Raw genomic sequence first — 18,821 nt, forward strand, 5'->3', positions numbered from 1 at the left:
AGGAGCCTGGAACTTCTTTAGTAGGAATTTCTGAGTATAACGAATGGGTACAGATTAGCCACATGGGTTACTGCCTAGGTTTCAAACAGTATAATGAAAGAAGTCGTGTGCAAGAGGAGTTGGAAAATAAAGCAATGAAAAAAACAGAATTCAGGGAAATGCAAACCCTGCCTTGTCATTTGCATAACCAGTGCTATATACTGAAGTGGCGGACATGGATGCTCTGGCTCAGTAAGTCCAGCTACAGACTTGGTACTTGTTTTTTCCCCTTCTCAGATGCATTCTTTAACCATGTAAAATTGCCTGACTGGACTTGGGTTAAACCAAACTGACTATTTCAGTATGTCTGGGGAATGCAGTAATTGAAGCAGATTGTAACAATTGGAAATAGCTATTCCCACCATTTGTATCCCTGTCATACTTGGGATCTTCATAGTACTAAAAAAGCTAGTTAACCAAGAACATGTGTGCATGAGACTGGACAACAGAACATGGTCTTAGCTTTGGTATACCTTTTTTTTATGATTATTCTAGTTTATTCTTCTGTCTCCTGCTCCAAAAGTGCTGTTTATTGAAAGCATTTGTTAATCATTCCTTTTGACCCATCAATCTCGAGCAATAGGGTAATGCCAAGCAATTGTGCCAGTGCCATGAAGATGGCAAGCAGGGCTGTCTCCGCCAACAAAGTGGGGCCATTTGCTTGGAATACGTGTGGAATCAGGGAATCCCACAAAGTACCTTGCAAGGCTTGCCAGCTTTCTCACCTGGATCCCTCATCATTCCTGAAACAATTTTATTGCCAGGTTTCTCAGTTTAGTCAACCTGCCATCCACACAGGGACCAGAACAAGCAGAAAAGTGTTTTCCATATAAATTCTCTTTCCTAAATTGAAAAGACCCTTAAGGACTTTGTTTTGCCTTGCTGCACAGGCAGGTTCATACTCACGAGTGCTTCTTTTGTAGTAAAACCACGAGTTGGGGATATCTGTGTGGAAACCCAGCCCTGGTAAGGTACTTAAGCTCAGACTGTCACAGTGCTTATACGCATAGTTAACCTAATAACATTGAGAGTGCTTACACGTGTATTTACTCTATTAACATCAGTTCAAATCCCATTTATTTGCTTGCTCCGTACCTGCGTGCCCAGCGCTGGGAGCCCTCCTGCAGCTGTTGCTTCTGTTTCAGCTCTCTCCCCCAGCGGCTGGCAGTTATTTGGCCAGCTCAGAGTTGCTTCTGAAGCCTCGCCATGGTCTCCTTGCTGCTGATTTCTCTCAGTTTAAAGGTTCTTCCCTCACCAAGTGTACTCCCGAGGCCACGGCTTGTCCCTCTGCCTTTTGGCGGGCAGCCCGGTTTTGGCGCCGAGCGGGTTTTCCCTCAGCCGCCTGAGGGGAGCCCTCCCCCGCCGGCCGCGGTGGCTGTGGAAGGTTCTGTGGAGAGGCACAGCCCGTCAGCGCCTGAGGCCCGGTTACAGCCCGTGACAGGACAGGGCTGCTGCAGCTCTTCAGAAAAGGTTCATAAGGGTTGGAAACGTGTGTACTTTGTTGAAGCGGAGGTTTGGTCGCAGGGCAGTCCCGCTGCTGTGAGAGAGGGGATCTCATGGCAGTAAGTGCAGCAGCAGGGCTGCCTTGCAAACGTGGTGGGAGCAGAGCGAGGTGACAGGCCGGGCAGCGAGCAGTGCCAGGTAATTTAGGGAAGGGGTTGGTTTGGGAACCAAAGCCACTGCTGTCTGGCGGTGATGGAGGTGTCGTGGGGTGCTGGGATGGGCTGCTGGTGGTCAGAGAGTAGACAAAGGTCCTGAGGACAGCCCCACACCAATGCTGTATGTACAGCCATGTGAAACACACCAGGTCACTGAACCAGGCTAATACTGTGTCTCTAGCAGTCCTATCCTTGCTGATTCTTAAATTTTTTCCTTTACAGACTTTTTTCAAGATTTAAAGATTCTTGCTTTTTTGTTGTTGTTTTTCCTGCTCTCCATTTTTGTGATTAATGCTTTTGAGCTGCAGCTATGGAGCTGTGCTCCTCTCCCCTGGGCTGAGTGGCTTAGGTAATGGCAGCAGGTACCACAGCGCAGGTCAGGGAGCAAGCAAGGGAAAGGCTTCCTCCTGGCAGGATCATATTTTATTCCACAGGGAGACAACATTTCTTTGCAAAACACTCCTTTGACTTTAAAATAATACATAATAACTATAAAATTACCTAATGTCAGGTAAACAAAAAGTTATTAAGGATGACCTTATTAGTTCTATCTGCAATTCGCAGAGCGAGGTAATTGTCAAGTCTCACTGTTATTAGGTTGAAATAATAGTTTGGGGACCATCAACATTAAAATTTCATTATGATGGGACAAAAAGGCTCATGTATAATCAATAGTAAGAATCCATTATTATTGACTTGGAATGAATGAAGCATGAACACATTTGTGCAGATATGAACAGTTAGCAATCTTTTGAATAATAAAGAATTAACACTACACAGATAATGTCATTCTGGGAATTGGGCTCAAACTCAAATCGGTACATGTCTCTTTGTTATAAAGTCGGATTCACATCCCTTGGTAACTTCCATTAAGCTGTTTCTTAAAATACTCTGTGTCTACAATTTTGTATTCCTCTGCTCTGGCTTGTGAGGGAGCTCTGTTGCTTGCCGGGTTCAGTGATGGCACTGGGAATAGTACTGCATTGAGATGCTTAATGCACTGGGCGTGGGTGGGTGGGTGGGAGCAGGTTGGGAGGGTGCTGCTGCTTTCTGCCATCCTGAGCTTGGCAGTGGTGTTTCAATGAGACAGTGCGGTGGTGTTTGCATCACAGGTACTAGATTGACATAGGTAAGAGCTGGTGAATGCGGAATGGAGAAGAGAAGCACACAACATGTGGGGCACGCTGGTTTCTGGGGACATGGCCAGCACCGTGGACATAGTGTGCAACATTACCTTGTCCAATGTACATGATGTGTTGAGGCAAGCTGTTCCCAACGTGTTCTTTTCTGTTGGTGTGGGATATGTCACATTGGCAGTATTGTTAGTCTCTCATTTTCCACTGAGGAGGTGGACCCAAAATGCAGTTCAAAAACCCTCAACAAAACCACACGTCATTATGTGCTAGATCTGATGCATTTAAATTTCTTCAACCTTAAGTGCCTTTGAAAGGTGTTATTTAAGCGTATTTTAACCGTGCTTCTAGACTAACAGCTGCTTACCAGCATCTTCTGGCTGTGGTTTACCTGCTTCCTCATACTGGCTCCCAGCTGCTGTGATACCCACAGTACTTTTACTTGGAATTAGCTGTTGACTTTGGACTGCAGTTTTACTGGGAAGAAGCTTTGCATTGCTGCAAGCCTGCCTCTGCTATTACAGTGAAGAACCTCGAACATGTAGTATCCCTTTATGTGTTATGGTCTATTCCTCAGTGCTCCTACTTCCATGTCTTTCAAGTTCCCAATCATGGAGCACTCTTGTGCGAGAGATTCTAGCCTTCTGCTATGAGGCATACCTGCTCCAGGTATCAGATGTGTAAAAATGCAAGCCCTCTCTATGCTTGAGAGCATGAGGGAGCTTCCAGCCAGAGAGCTCCTAGGAACAGTCTCTTCCAGAAACTTGCTCTGTTTTCTCTAGTGGCTTCCTTCAGTAGCATGCCCTATTTCTGAAGGAATTGGGAAAGTCACCCAATGCCTTAAAAGAAGTAAAGAGATCTTGTGGCTGTGGCACTTCACAGGCTCAAGGAGACTTTCTGGGGAATCTGGGTAGTCATTTATTTTTTTTCAACTGTGAAATGGGAACAATCATTTTCTTAGTCAGTGGAGAGGGAATAATCATTTATTACTTGCATTATAATAGCACTAAGGACTGGTTGGGCTAGATGCCCAGAAATTGAAAAAGTTATTTAAGGAATTAAGTGTATCTCTCTCTCTTTTTTTTTTTTTTTTTTTTCTTTTCGTTGAAAGGGACCGATAATACTTTAGATGGAAGCTCAACAGGGGAGTGAGTGGTGTATTGCAGTGGCACCTGCTTTAATCCATTAGAATGGGTATAATTATGAAAGAAAGAGTGAGTGTTATTTCCTTTCAACTTTTAGCAACAGTGCACTGCTGCTTCCCTATACTTAACTTTCAGCTGCTTTTCAGGGGTGGGAAAGGAAATAATTGAGAGACAGCCCATCTATTGCTGAGAGAGGCATGGAAGGGAAGCCTTTAGATCCTGTTACCTCTGCCTTACTGCTGGGGAAGAGGGAAACAGGGCCTAATCCTTGGAGAGAGGGAGAATTACACTGGTTTATTTCCGGTGTCCCCTTTTCTGAGAAGAAGAGGGGAAAGCCCTTAACCTTTCCAGCAATGAAGAGCAGAAATCCAAATAGTCTTAGAGCATGTGAACTTGTATTTAATTTGGCTTAATACCCAAAGCTTGTTTGATGAAGTGATGTACACGCCTCCTTTTTCATCATTTGTCCATGTGAGAGCAGATGTAATTGACAATCTGAGAGATGTCTTCAGTGAGACTGAGGGGATACATGCAGAATTCTGAGAGGCACTGGAAATTTTTGACTTGCCAAAGGCATGGATCATTTTCTCACTTGCCTTTTTTAAAACATATTTTGGTTGTTTTTGTTTAGTTGACCTATGATGTAAGGCATTGGCATTAACTTTACTTGCCTGAGGGTTAGGAACAAGGAATATATGTGTGTTTTAAACTTAGGAAAAAGGCAATTTATACAACTTCTTTTGGGCTGAACCCAATTTCTGAAACTTCTTCAATTTTTTTTTTTTTTTAAGCAAGAGATACATGCAGGGCACATAAAAACATTAAAAAGGTTTTACAGAGTACATAGCATAAATCAATGAGTAAGTTGTTCAGAACAGCACTAACAATGAATATAACTGAGCATACATAAATCTAGGCAGGAAGAAACCTTTTTTTTTCTCATCTTGTCAAGCCTCCTGCTGATTTATAAAATAGATGAATAGCCAGAAAAATCATCAAAGGAATTATACAATATTTTAAAAATACAATACTGTTGTATTCACAACACAGATTATTCATCACTGTTACAGTTCCATAATTGTAATTGTTAAACATAAGTCCCCCAAACCAAATCTGCTACTTTATTAGATTGATTGATCACTGCAGAGTTTGTCTACCTAGAAAAATCCCATTTTTTTCTCCTGCTGAGTTGCATCAACCTGTTTGTTCCTTTTAGTGATAAAACTAATTTCAAGTAATTAATTTCAAAGCTGACTTTTTAGCATAACTGAGTTTTCAGTTAAGTTGTAATTTTAAACAAGTCTTTCAAACGATTTTTCATATCTAAACCTAGGAAACGTGCATGCTATAAAATTTCACATCTTGTTGTTTGCTTCTTCTGGGTGTCTGCTTCCCTGCTGTGCTGCTTGATCCCTGTTGACTTCTGTGTGTTTGTTTCCATTTGTATGCAAAAGTTCTTCTTGCACCATTATCAAGAACAAGTGATACCTGGGAAGAGACTTCCGTACTTGAATTGTTTCCACGGGGAAAATATTTTAGTTGTGCCTTTCTTGTAATCTATTTCTGAATATTTGAGGTGAATGATAAATGTATAGTGCCTGCCATAAAAAGTAACATTTCAAGTAAAAGCATTTACTTATAGGTCATAATTGTTTTAAAGTAGTATTTATAAGGGGTAAATGAAATGCCATTTACAGTAGTTTAAACCAACCATGAGAATACTTCATGCTCATAAACTGCATTTCATTTCTAAACTGTCATGAATACCCAAGAGACAATGAATTTGCACACATACATTTAAAATTTGGTGTTTCTTTACTTTTTTTGTGTGCCTGGAAACTTCTTCCTTGCTGAATTTTTACCTCGTGTCTCTGGCCTTGTTTTTATTGCTGTAGCATACCTGGCCCCAAATAATTGCAAGTATAGGCAAGGTCTAATTTTATTCCTCCTTATTCTTACCAGTTGGAGAGCACATAATATTGCTGAAGAGACATAAAGAGAAGTTGCAGTTCTATTAAGGTGAGAGCATGTCTGTACTCAATAGAAGCCCTTTTTGTATGACCCCTCCACTAATGCAGCCCTTTGGATTAGAGAGAAGGATTTCTTTTTCCTTAGCAGTAAAGTAACCTACTCACAGAACTGTTGGTACTGCTATTTCTGCTTCTGGATAGAAGCCAGTATAATGACAGAAACTGGAAGTTGTTACTTCTAGTGGTTTATTTTTATTAGATGAGAGAAACAAGTTTACCAGTTCTATGTGGTCTAGCATCCTTCATACTTAAAACAAATAATGACCTTCCTTACCTTTCTCTCAGCCAAAGTGTCTAAGCTCAGAGAAAACTAATTGGCTTGACCATCTGACTCTTAAGATAATTCACAGAAAATTACTCTTTTTATTAAAAAGAGATGGGGTGATTGTATCAATTCAGTCTGAGTCTGTGCAAACAGTTCTAAAGTTTTTGTAGTCACTCCAAATTGGCATGTTTAATGTCCATCAGATGCAGAAGTGTGAGCCATTGAGAAATGAAAGTCTAGTCTTCAAAACCAAATCTGTTCAATTTTTTTGAGTGCAAAAAGCATCTTAAAAAATTTAACTTATATTTCTTTGTCACTTCTATAACTCAAATGCTAGACAAGTGTTCTTGAACTTCAGGAAAACTGTGAATTTTACTGAATTTTGAGTGGTTGCATGAAGATGGTGATGAGAAATACTTCTGCTCACATCAGCTTCCAAAAGTTTAGGTCCTCATTTAAACTTGTTCCAGTCTTTGATCTGGCAGATGGACTGGAAGTCTCTTGGCATATGATATTTTAATTTATTTTTTTTTTATTTCTGCCACTGTAAAAATTTTGTGATAAAACTGCCTCACTTGGCTTCTTTCCCTTCTGCTGTCAAAGAAAGCAGGTGATTGAGAGACCTTGACTTTAGTGGGACCTAGATCTGGACTTCAAAAACATGTAGGATGGAGGGAGGGGAAGTTTCAAAGCTGAGTTTTCCAAAACGTTTTGATGACAGAGAATCTTGTTAGGCAAACCAGGTGTTTTTTGACACAGACTTGTCTTACCTAAACTGCGTATAATTCTGCAGTAACTTCTTAGAATAGTGGGGTCTCACAAGTACTTCAGTTGTTTACATCTCTTCGTTATGATTCAATGAAAAATGATTCTGCCTGTAATACGTAACTATTTTCCCTGTGATGTTTGAACTTCCATTATGGCATTCATTGTGTCATGAAATATAAAGAGTTCTTTGTAATTACATTTTGACAAATACATATTTCATGTTCATAACATTATAGAAAATAACTTGCCTTTGTTTAACTCTTTAGCTTCTGCCCTGTTTTTATTTCACTATGCAGTATCATTTTACTATTCTTGTGCAGGGTTCTTTTAAGGGAATATATGTATGCCACATGTAAAAGAGTGCAGTACCTTGTGTGTATTTATGTTTGTCATATTCACAAATCAGAGCTTTAATTGCTTATGTACGGGAAAGAAAGTTAGTCAGCAAAAATCTCAATGGCTGTGTCATCCTAAGTTGGGTTATTTAACAAAGTCTTTGGGTCTTTAATTCCCAATGTAATTCCATTCTAAAAGTTTTCCGATATGTTAAAAATAATCTCATTTAATATACCCATGAAGAAGTTAACTGCCTAGGCTAAGCTACTCTCCTGGGCTCTTGCTCTGAATATTAAAAAAATGCTTCTAGATTTGTCCCACTTATATTAGAAACTTTACCCTACTGATTCCTCTCCAGTGCTCACTTAATGATGATGCTTAGATGAATAGAACAGAACCGTGTGGGGTTCTGGGCCCCACAGTTTAACATGGATGTTAAGGTGCTTTGTACAGAAAGTTTAATTCCTCAGCTGAGCACTAGGATAGATAAAACCATCTATCAGTAGAATCCCTTAAATATCTATAAAAGAACAGGTGAGATTGTTTAAGATGCCCCTAGTATTCAGCATCGTTTCTCAGCATTTTCTGCTCATCCAGATCTATGGAACTGTTCTATGACTGGTGAGTAATTACATTGTGGTTTTTCCCCCTTTATTTTGCAGGAAAACATTCTCATAACTTCCTCATTTCTAGGTTTTATGCTTGTCACTTTACCTTTCCTGATTGCCTTCCACTCAGCAGATCATTCATGAATGAGGTCTGATAGGGCTTTTAGGACTGGATACCTCTGCGCTGACAGTGAGTGAGGAATCAGGTCTTGTGTTCGATACCTTGTGTTTGGTTTTGAAATCTGTCTTTGTTCCCATAGAACCAATGGTTTCACTCAGCTCTGTCCATTAACAGTAGACCACATTGTATCATATTTATTTAAAAAACCATGGGAATATTGTTAACCAAAATAGCAAAATTGAAATACGTTCAATCCAAAGAGATATTTCCCCTCTGCATTCAAGGCATCAAAATTATTCTTCCATCAAAACATAACAATTGTTATGAATGATATCATAATACTGTGAACTGCTTAAGAGCTTCCACTTTAAAGCTGTAATGGGCCATGCAGACAGAAGGGAAAAAAAGGCTAAAAGCATAAATTGAAGATAATCAATGTGAATAGACCTTACCCATTGTGCAGTTTGAATAGGATAAGCACACATTATCTGGCATAATTGGTTCATGTGATTTTCTAATTGAAGAGAAGAAGTAATTAGAGCCTAATTGAAGCAAAGTAACACAATGTCTGTCAGCATTTCGCCTTCCACCACACATTATATTATTACCTGTCATCTTTTACTTTAGTGGGAGTGAAAAAATGAGAAAAAAAAATCAGTATAAAACCTTTGGAGTTTACCTAGCCAAAGCAAAGGTGCAGATAAAAGACACTAAATAAAAGCAAATAGGTCTGAGATTAACTGTGTACACTCATGGGTGCTTCCAAACTAGGAGTGTTCAGTTTGCCTAATTAAGAAATTAATTGCATTTTGTGAAGTGATGTTACAAATTCAGTCTTATTAAACCTTAGGAAGAAGAATATTTAAAACATACTTGATTTGACTCAGGCCTCTGTACATTCTGCTTTACATTTCTAAGTGAAGGATTTTGCAGTTTGCAGTGAAAAAGAAAATGGTTACTGTTTTTAGCAAAATGGTGGAGAACACCTTTGCAGCCCTCTGCTGAATTTTTTTTGTGGGTCAATTTTATTTCAAAAACTGTTTAACATGAAAAGACTAATTGCTGTCAGTGCGGAAAAGAGATTGTACTATGAAGTTGTCTGGGAAATGCTTTGAATAAAGAGAGAGAGCATGTTGCACGGTATTTTCCATCTCTTGGGAACAGAAATAGGGCTTAGGGCTTTTTATTTCCTTGGGGAGAAGAAGGAGCCTGGGTGATGGAGTAGTTGTTACCTTTCCCTACACACAAAAATGTGGGTGTAACTTGAAAACAACTCTTTTGAGATAATATACAGTTATTCTTATTAAGAGTAGGTGGTATCTTGATGTAATAAGAGGCCACATTAATTGAAGATGGAAGAATGTTTTTGTGAAAGAACTTGTAACTCAGCTCTGTTTCCCTTGTTACTATCATGTATGTAGTGTTGTGTCATTGGCCGTGGAACGGAATAGTGAACATCAGAGGTCAATCATCTTCATGTTGCAAGTCCTGTCAGGTTTCTTGCTGGTCTTCCTGACACCAGTTACTTACCCATACCGTTAATAAAAGAAATTTCATCTCAGTATCCTTCCAGTGCATTTGTAGTTGCTTCTGTGACTTCTTGTCAGTGTTGGATTCTAAAACACTGCTGTGTAATGTCATTGGGAAGATTTCTGGACCAAAAGGCATGTTATAATCTTGATTTTTCTTCTTGCCATGTGTAGTAATACGTAGTGCGATAATCGTGCAGAGAGTGTTACCATATTTCCTTCCTTTTATGTGTTGAAGAAAAAACCACATTGTTTTGGAAACAGTGACTCAGTCTTTACTACCTACAATGTGCTTGACTCACTGGTATATTACAAATATGCCATCAGTCCTTAACCTAAGTATCTGAATTGATACTGGATAACAGCTGGCTCAAGTGTGTAAAATGACCACAGGCAGCCTGGCTTTGATTCCTGTATAGTAGTCTTCAAAGTGTGATAAACTCTTATTAGTATTCTGCTGCAATGAATTGTATGCATCTGAGGGCCTCTGACAATATATGGTATCCCAGGTCTTCAAACAAAAGCTGCTCTCTATTCTGATGTGGAGTTGCTCTGAAGGCCATTAGTACCTTGTGCTGGTGGAAGTGGCAGCTGTTTCTGTTTTCTAACACCAAACAGTTTTCTGTATGGTGTTTTCCAAGTTCTCAGTCAGAGGGTATCCTTTCTCTGAAATAAGCTCTTCCTTTACAGAGGAAAAAGGGAACACTGAGAATGATAGACTGGGAAAGTCTGGTAATCAGCAGCTCTGCTTTCTAGATCTGAAAACGTTTTGCTGGAAACAGTGAGAACAGCGTTGTGAAACAAACTGTTTTACCGTGACTACAGCAAAAACAGCAAGTTAAGGAAGGCTTATCTGGGCATCTTCCTAAACTAGGGTGAATACAGAAGAGCTAGAGACCAGAAAGGCAGAGGGATTGGTAAAAGCATTTTTTTAAAAAAGCTTTTGTATTTGAAGGGCCTAAATGGATTACATTGAATTAAAAGGAGTTTTGGTTTTGGCCTAGCGCTGTTTGAGATTCAAATAAGAGTTTCACAGTATAACTGTGTCACTGTTTGGTGAACACCATGCTATCCTGCATTGATGCTGGGTAGGGCTGTACTACCGAGAAGAAAATGAAATTGTATTGAGAACAGTGGGAAACAGTGGAGGAAGAGTGTCTGAGTAGCAAAAATGGGTAAAGGTATGCAGGCTTATACGCAGCTCAAGGCTATATAGAATGAAATGGTGTTGCTTGGAGCTAGGCAGGCAAATAAAACTGAATGACTTATGCAAAAAAGAAATGAAAGTGCTCACTTCTTAAATTTTGTTTTCCTTAGAAAAAACATGCTGGAAAATAACTGTATTGCTTGATGAAATCTGAGGCAGTTCCCAGCTCTGCTGGTGCCCTTAAAGAAATAATTTTGATGGAAAGGCTTTGTGGAATCCATTTTATTTTTATTCTCTGTAGTCACAACTTGCCACACATCTGCCTAATGTGTCCTGGAAGGGTTAGAAAGACATTGCCAATAGATGCTGTCCTCAGTTTTGCACTTCCTGTAAGTTATTTTAATGGCATTACTGATGTTAGAGAAATCATGGGCAATGAAGGAGAACAAGAGTCTGCTGAGTAAAAAGTCAGAGCTGTGTAAATTGACTATACGAGGCTTTGCCTGCCCAATTCCTTAGGCCAAGCAAGATGTGTTCATTTGGGAAAGCTAACTTTTTTTGGTTTCCTTGTACTGGAATTTGGTTCACTTCCCATGAGAGGAAAGATTTAAATTAATCTCTCTAAACTCTTGGTCAAACTCTGCGTTTAACTTTGGAACTGAAACTTCAAAAGATTTGTGGCCTATAGTTTTTCTTTTGTGACATGGCGGTGATGGAAGGCTCTAGATGCTATCACTGCTACCTTCTGGTTTTTCACATGTATTGACTTTCCCATTTTATGTTGTGACATTATAGGTAGAATCTGTTACCCTTCCATCTGCTGCTGACCACCATTGGGGCCAGGCTCATTTCTGAATGTCATTTATTATTCTGAAATGCATGCTTAGCAGTGAATCTGTAAAAATGATTTGCTACATTGTGTTGCCTTTTTTTATAGAGGTGAGAAAGAATTACATTTTTTAAACAAAACACTTTAGACAAAGTAGATATTGAAATAGTAATGCCTCCAGATGCTGGACTGTCAAAAGATGCATCCATTCCATTTATCAGTCCTTTAACATGAGGGCTTTTTTCTCCCGTCTCTCTCAAGTAAATGTGGTGCACTTTGTCTGCATGGGATAAAAATTGTGCAAAACATGTCATTACATTCAATCTGATGAACACAAAGGAATTAAATCTGCTGCCTAGCTAGGTGGAAATTCCCAGTGTGAGAAGCTCTAACACTAAGCCAAACACCTGGCTCTTGCATTGTCTCCTGTTTGCTCTGATGTAAGACGTATGTTAGGAGGTGAATGTTGGATACTGTCTTCCCAACCTGATCAGCAAACACATCTTGGCAGCTGATGTCAATTAGCCCTCTTCCTTCCTTGTCCCCCTGTCCCCGCAACTATGTAGTCTGTGTAGGGCTGTTGTGGTTTAATCCCAGCCAGCAGCTAGGTACCATGCAGCCACTTGCTCACCCACCCCATGCCACCCTACCCCCGGTGGAATGGGGAGGAGAATCAGAAAAAGTTAAAGCCTGTGGGTTGAGATAAGAACAGTTTAATAAAGTTTTAAAAAACCACAAGCTGACAACAATAATAGTTTTAGTGGAGAGGGATAGAGAAGAATAAAATCCAAGGGGAAAAACCCCAAGTGATGCACCAGTCCCTGAGCAATGATTGGTGGCCCCTAGCCAGCTCTCCCCAGTTTATGTACTGAGCATGATGCCCTGTGGTGTGGAATATCCCTCTGGCTAGTTTGGGTTAGGGTTAGCTCTGCTTCCTCCTGGCTTCTTGTGCACCTGTTCATTGGCAGAGCATGGGAAACTGGAAAGTCCTTGATTTAGGGTAAAGGCTACTTAGCAACAACTAAAACATCAGTGTGTTAATAAACATTATTTTCATACCAAATCCAAAACACAGCACTGTACCAGCTAATAAGAAGAAACCTAACTATCCCAGCTGAAACCAGGACAATGGTGCAGATCCTTCCTAAGGGCTGAGGAGTTGCTACCATCTTTCTGACAACTAGTACACACGAGGCATGGATGGCAGCAGCATAGGCTCTACAGGCTTACTGGATATCCGGCTGGCTTACTGCCTACCCTAAACTTGCGTTAAGCCTGTTCTACTGTGTCTTCCCTTCTGTTGATGAAATTAGCTTGATCAAGCCTAGCACATATATGACTGTACACACCAGTCATATATCCTCGCTGATTGCAATGTCGATATGTGTGTAGTTAAACTCCCTTTTGCTTTGCTTAAGCAGTGTGAAACTTTGACGGAGTTCTATCTGTAATAGCTCTACAATTTATGTTCATTGACAATGGATGCAAAACAAAATGAGATTCAGATTGTAGTGAACAGCCTCTCAATCTCTGTGTTTAATTAAATGGTTCTCTTCAGAAACACTAAATATGAAAAGCTTGTTAGCAGAAGAGACAAGGCTACCAATGTATTATGTAGGCTGCGCATGCTGGAAGTGAGGTTCTGATCTTTGTGTGTATTCTTGTTCGATGATACGTCTCAATAAGGTTTTACTACCAATGCCTTCGGTTCTCTTTGAGGCATATTGTGCTGATGCTTGAATGTGTACTTACTTTAAATGCTTCTCTACCTTGTTGGCCTTAAGTGTGGGTGGAAACGTGTAGCGATCAAACAAAATATCATCTGTGTATCATCTGAATGCTTTTCATCTAATTCCTCCGAAGCCTGCAAGAAATGCTGTTGAGGACGTTAATGTGGAAGAGTAATCTCAAATGAAGTCAAAGGGCAAGCTGGTTTTATTTTTTCAATACAATAAGCCTCGTTCATTTGGAAATTGATGGAAAAATTAAATTAAGCATTTGCATGTATTGTAGATTGATGGAGGTCATATTTCCAGTTTCCTTTATCATTACTTATGTTGCAGGCTTCCTTTCAAAGTAGATAAATGCTGTAGGTAATATGGGTTAGGGCAGATATGGCAAGGATAGTTGTTTGCACATGCCCCTAACATTTAAGTTGTATTTTTACAGTGTAGAAGCACCAAGTACCAAACCTGGGCTCTATGAGTTACACATCTGCCCCACATACAGCTGCATCAAAAGACAGTCTGTCTTATGGCTAAGGAAGGTTGGAGGTATTTTGTGCTTACTCACTTACAAGTTCTTCTAGTTGGAGCCTGATCTTTTTGCTAATAATTAAAAGGGGAGAGGGAGAGAGAACCTAAGAACAATGATTGGATTGTAAAGATCTCCTTTATGAGTTTTCCCCATCTGTCTCTCCCAGTGCAAAAATTAAGAGGAATCAAATAAAATTACCAGGAAGCAAACTGGAGGAAAACAAACAAACCAGCAATAGTGTTTTGTCTTTGCATCATCAAAGATGAGATGGGTGTAGGAAGGTGGGGAGTGAGAATGAATGAGCAAACTTACATACTGATCTTTTCCTCTGATTAACTGAGGACTCTTACCTTATAAATCTTTTTAATGGTCACGAGCATCAAATAGGGAAAGTGAGGAAATTTTGACAAAGAATGTTCCGCAGTGAAGACTGACATTGTATCAGTAATGCATCCTTTTGTGAGCTTGAGAATGATGAACTCTGATAATATTGCATATTGTTTGTCTCATACTATAATGACATAATACACCAAAATAAATGTACTAATTCTAAATATCCTGGGGGTTTTGAGGCTTAGGTTAGACCTTTAGGACTATAATTTCAGCCAAGCCTCTAATGTGCGTCTGTAAATTATAGTGAGGTACAATCATATATTTAGCCATCTGTGTGTGATAGACTGTGCCAGCAAATAATCGTGTGCAAAAAACAAAAGCCAGTGTTTGAAAACCTAGCTTTCTTGTTCTGAAGTAATTTTCCATTTGTGATATATAATAGTATAGTAGCAAGTTAAAGTGTGTGCTTACAATTATTTAGACAAAGCACCTGAGTTTTGCTGAAGGTACCAGTGTTGAAGAACTATAAAATAGTGAGCTGAGGGAGAAAGAGGGAAATGTTGAGCTTGGTCACTTCCCACTGAAAAAACTACTCAATGCAGACCAGAATTTAAAGTAAACATGTTTACCTGTGTAAACATGTTAAATGTATTAAAAACAACCAGAGGGAAAAATGTTTAGGAGTGATAAACCAAAGCTGGGAATATACATTAGAGCTGTTTTGCAGCAGTCCTGTCTAGAGAAGGATTTAAGATGTGGTTTGGTTTTGGTGTTTGGTTTTGGTTTTTGGTTTGTTTTTTTTTTTTTTTTTTTGGGGGGGGGGGTAAGCCTTGAAAACATCTATATGGCTGCAGTAAAACTAAGGCAAATGGATGCCAGCAGGCATTACATGAATAGGACAATGGAAAGATTCAAAGATGTTTGTATGTAAGGTACAGGTTGGAACTCATCTAGAACTCTGACGTACAGAAAACTATTGGAAAAGATATTTTTAAATGGCTAGGGAGGAAGAAACCCTTGAAGATCCAAAGATACTGGTCAGATCCAATATCTGGTTATTAGCAATATTATTAAAATAAAAAGTAGCTCTCAAATATAATTCACTTCTATTATTTGTCTACTTACGTTTAATTTTGGTTTCCCAACACTGTGACTTCTTGCCTTTTGCCTTTGAAGACATTCATTACCAAAATTTCTTCCTCATTTATGTACTTACAGACTGCTATCACAGTTTACATCTTAAACTTCTCTTGTTCAAGTGCAGATTCAGCTGTACATAGTGATGGAGTATCTTTCAAATTTTCATTATTCTTGAGGCTTTTCTCATCTCTAATTTATTAATAGCTTTTCTGGACTGTGGATATTAAAACTGAAGTCTGTATTCCTATACTAATTACCCTAATGCCAAATTAGGAGAAATAAAACTTCCTGATCCCATGTTGCTATTCATTCTTCTTGGGTATTTTAGGATCAGATTAGCCCTTTGGCAACAGCACTGTTTAGGATCCATACTCAGCTGAATATTGACAATGACTCTGAAGCCCTAGTAACAATTTGTGCCCCACAGCAGAGAAGCCCACAGCCTGCACATCTACACACTGTTCCCAGAATAATGGCTTTAATAGTGACATAAAAATATACTCACTGGGTGGCAGGTTGTTCAGATTCTCTGCAGCTCTAGTATTAATTAGGGGTAAAGATTTCAGCACTAGATCATATGAAGCGAGATGATGGAGACCTTAAACTGTAAAAGCTGAAATTTTCTGTGCAATAAGTCAAGGTGATGATACATTACCTCCGTGCCAGTAACTGCCTAATTAGTATGCATAGTTACTGCTAATGACTCCCCTTCTCCTCCATTTCAGGCCAATTCAGCAGCCGTACTGGTGCTTCACAGCACCTTAAGGGAACTTTCAAACGGAACATCCCATCAGCAAATGCCTCTGAGCTATCATTTTTCATAAATGAAGGAATCAAATGTTGCTTAAGAAATAAAATAACACTATGTTATAGGTACTATTATGCAGATTACTTAATCCTCTATAGGCAGTCCTCCAAGCTGCATCCACAACCAAGGATTTCTTGGTCTTCCAACACTGGAGCAGATGCTTCTTGTAAATATGTTTCCCTTCCTTTTTTAATTTTTTTTTAAATTATTATTATTTTTGTGAGGTGGAGCCTCAGCTTTAAAAAGCAAAATAAGAATGCTATAACAACTGCGTCCCAAACTTCATGTGAGTGGGAGGCTTTAGTAAGATACTTGCTGGTTTTTATGAAATGTCTCACACCCTGACTGACTGCTGTTGTTACTGTAACTTGTCTCCTGTATCACATGTTTTGAAAGTCTTTAAAAATGGAGGCGAAAGACTTTCCTAAAAGGTCATGTGTTTTCTGCAGTGCTGAACTGCAAATACAAACTACAGAAGACTGCAAGTTCAAGAAGAAGTATGATCAAATGCATTTGGACTGCTTTGTGGCACTCTGTCTCTTTCCTTCCCTGTCTATATATGGTAGGCTTCCAACTCCACAGAGGACCATGTGTTCAGTTGGCTTGGGTAAACCATCACGCAACACAGACTAAAAGCAGCTGGAGATCTGAACTCCTTGATATTTAGCCAATGCCTTTTGTAAGATTTGACTTTAGTAGTAACTCAAATAAGAATACAAGAATCTATTGCCTTTGTAGTCTCTGTGGATATGTAGTCTTGTTGCAAAACTCTGCTGCAAGCAGACATCCTTCCCGTCTTGAATTAAATAAGCAGGTATATCTTTCTAGGAAAATGGAATAGGAATTGCCCAAAATCTTTTCCCAAGATCTTTGTTCCTGCTATGAGGCTGTATTAGCAGAACCACTTTGGTACTGCTTTTAAAATGTGACAGTTTTCATGGTAAACAGGAAGTTGGACAGAACTGTCTCTGAACCTATCCTCAGTTTGTATTATCATAATCGTACAAGCTAGATGATTAAAGGCAGTATGTGGTATTTGGCAGTGGCTCAGAACAAATATAACCTAGCTTGAAAATACAGTTTTATGGGTCTGTTATTTCCAGAAAGTGACAAAAATTGCATCTCAGAAGTTCAGACTCTGTAATAATGGATACCTTTATAAAAATAGGGAGACCTTTGTATTATTTCGGAAACCCTAAAAATGCTGAGGGGAGTGATAAGGCATAGAGGGTATACTAACAAGGTATATATCTAGTCAATTATTAGTTACTACTGGTTATGGACAAAGTCAAATGAGAATATATAAATAATCACAAATTGTAAAAAGCCAAGGAAAAATTTGGTTTAGATATGTGTTGATGAAGAATCAAAGTCACTGCATTTGGTTTTAATGCACTTTGTTTAATTGCTCCCAACGTGCTGAAAAGCTATAATAAAATATGCAGCTATTGCTAGTATTCTTGGGCCTTTTCCAGAAACAAGTCTAGGCAGCACTGATCTTAGTCTCCTTTAGAAGAATATAACCCTGGAGTCAATTACTCAAAATTTAGATTTAAACTAATGTAGAAGAGAACAAAATGTATGTTGCAATGCGAGCCAAATGATACTTAACAGGAGTCTAAATTTGGTAAAGTCATGCTGTCTTTCATCTCGTGCATTATTAACATTATGATCGTGGGGATTTCTTGTATGCTATATGCTGTCAGAAACTCACAGCTGCAATACTTTTGTTGGACCTAGTATTAATGTATTGCTATTTAACTGACCCATATCTACAGCCGGTTCTGAATCTGGCCATCCTGTGTTGTTATTATCTCAACTGCTTTTTTAAAAAACAAACAAAAATAATCCCTGTTTCCCACTGTGTTACTGACGAGTTTTTCAATTCATCAGAGCATCTCCCTCCACCTTGATCACTTCATTGCCTTAAAATACAGAAGAGCTGGTTGTCTTTTTTTCCCTTTGACTCATGGGTGAAGGCTCTGGGGACAACAGAGGAGATTATGCTGGCAGCTTAGTACAGGTCCGTCAGTAAGACTTGGTATTGATAGTATGCATGGAATGAATCTATTAAAAAGTTGAAGAATAGCATTTATGAAAATACAGCATTTACAGCAATATTTTGCCTTAGCGTCAACCAAGAAATATATTCATGTAAAGCGACATAACGTTCAGTGGAGTGGAAAATAGTTTATGTAAAATTGTCCTCACTATGAAATTGTATCAATACACAGGAAAAGAAGGAGAGATTTTTAAAGGTAGGAAGCAAAGCTGTTCTGTTGCTTCATGAAAAAGCTTTTACATGTGATAAAAATTAGTTCAGACAGCTAAGCAAAAAAGCTAATTCATGGGAATTACCAAAGAAAACAAGTCATAGGCACTGTGAAGAGAGGTTACATTAAGGTCAGGACCTCATAAATGATCATGACAGAAAATCGTATGCTCTTTTTGTCTGACCTGCATGAAATATCCGTGTCTGCCCTAACTCATAAATTATATTAGGTCTGTAGTCTGACTCATTCATAAACCAGTCTTTGATAATCCTGTGATGGATGGTCATGATTTCCAGTGCTGAGAAGATATTAATAGTCTGGTGCTTTGGGTGCTTCTCATGCAGATAATGTCTTCCCACAGAAACAAGTGAGTGTAACAGCACAAAACCCTTCAGTGAATAGG

The 18,821-nt window shown here is 39.1% G+C and overlaps 1 long non-coding RNA gene across 1 annotated transcript in view; it reads left to right on the top strand.

Moving 5' to 3' along the window:
• Nucleotides 1–1,442: 1,442 nt before the first annotated feature.
• LOC130156427 (uncharacterized) overlaps nt 1,443–18,821 on the top strand; it is a 239,331-nt gene continuing 221,952 nt past the window's right edge. Inside the window, exon 1 of the long non-coding RNA XR_008824418.1 lies at nt 1,443–1,680. This is a non-coding gene — a long non-coding RNA (uncharacterized LOC130156427). The remainder of the gene's footprint in view (nt 1,681–18,821) is intronic.

Source organism: Falco biarmicus, chromosome 10 (assembly GCF_023638135.1).
Source record: "Falco biarmicus isolate bFalBia1 chromosome 10, bFalBia1.pri, whole genome shotgun sequence".
In the NCBI taxonomy this organism is placed as follows: Eukaryota; Metazoa; Chordata; class Aves; order Falconiformes; family Falconidae; genus Falco; species Falco biarmicus.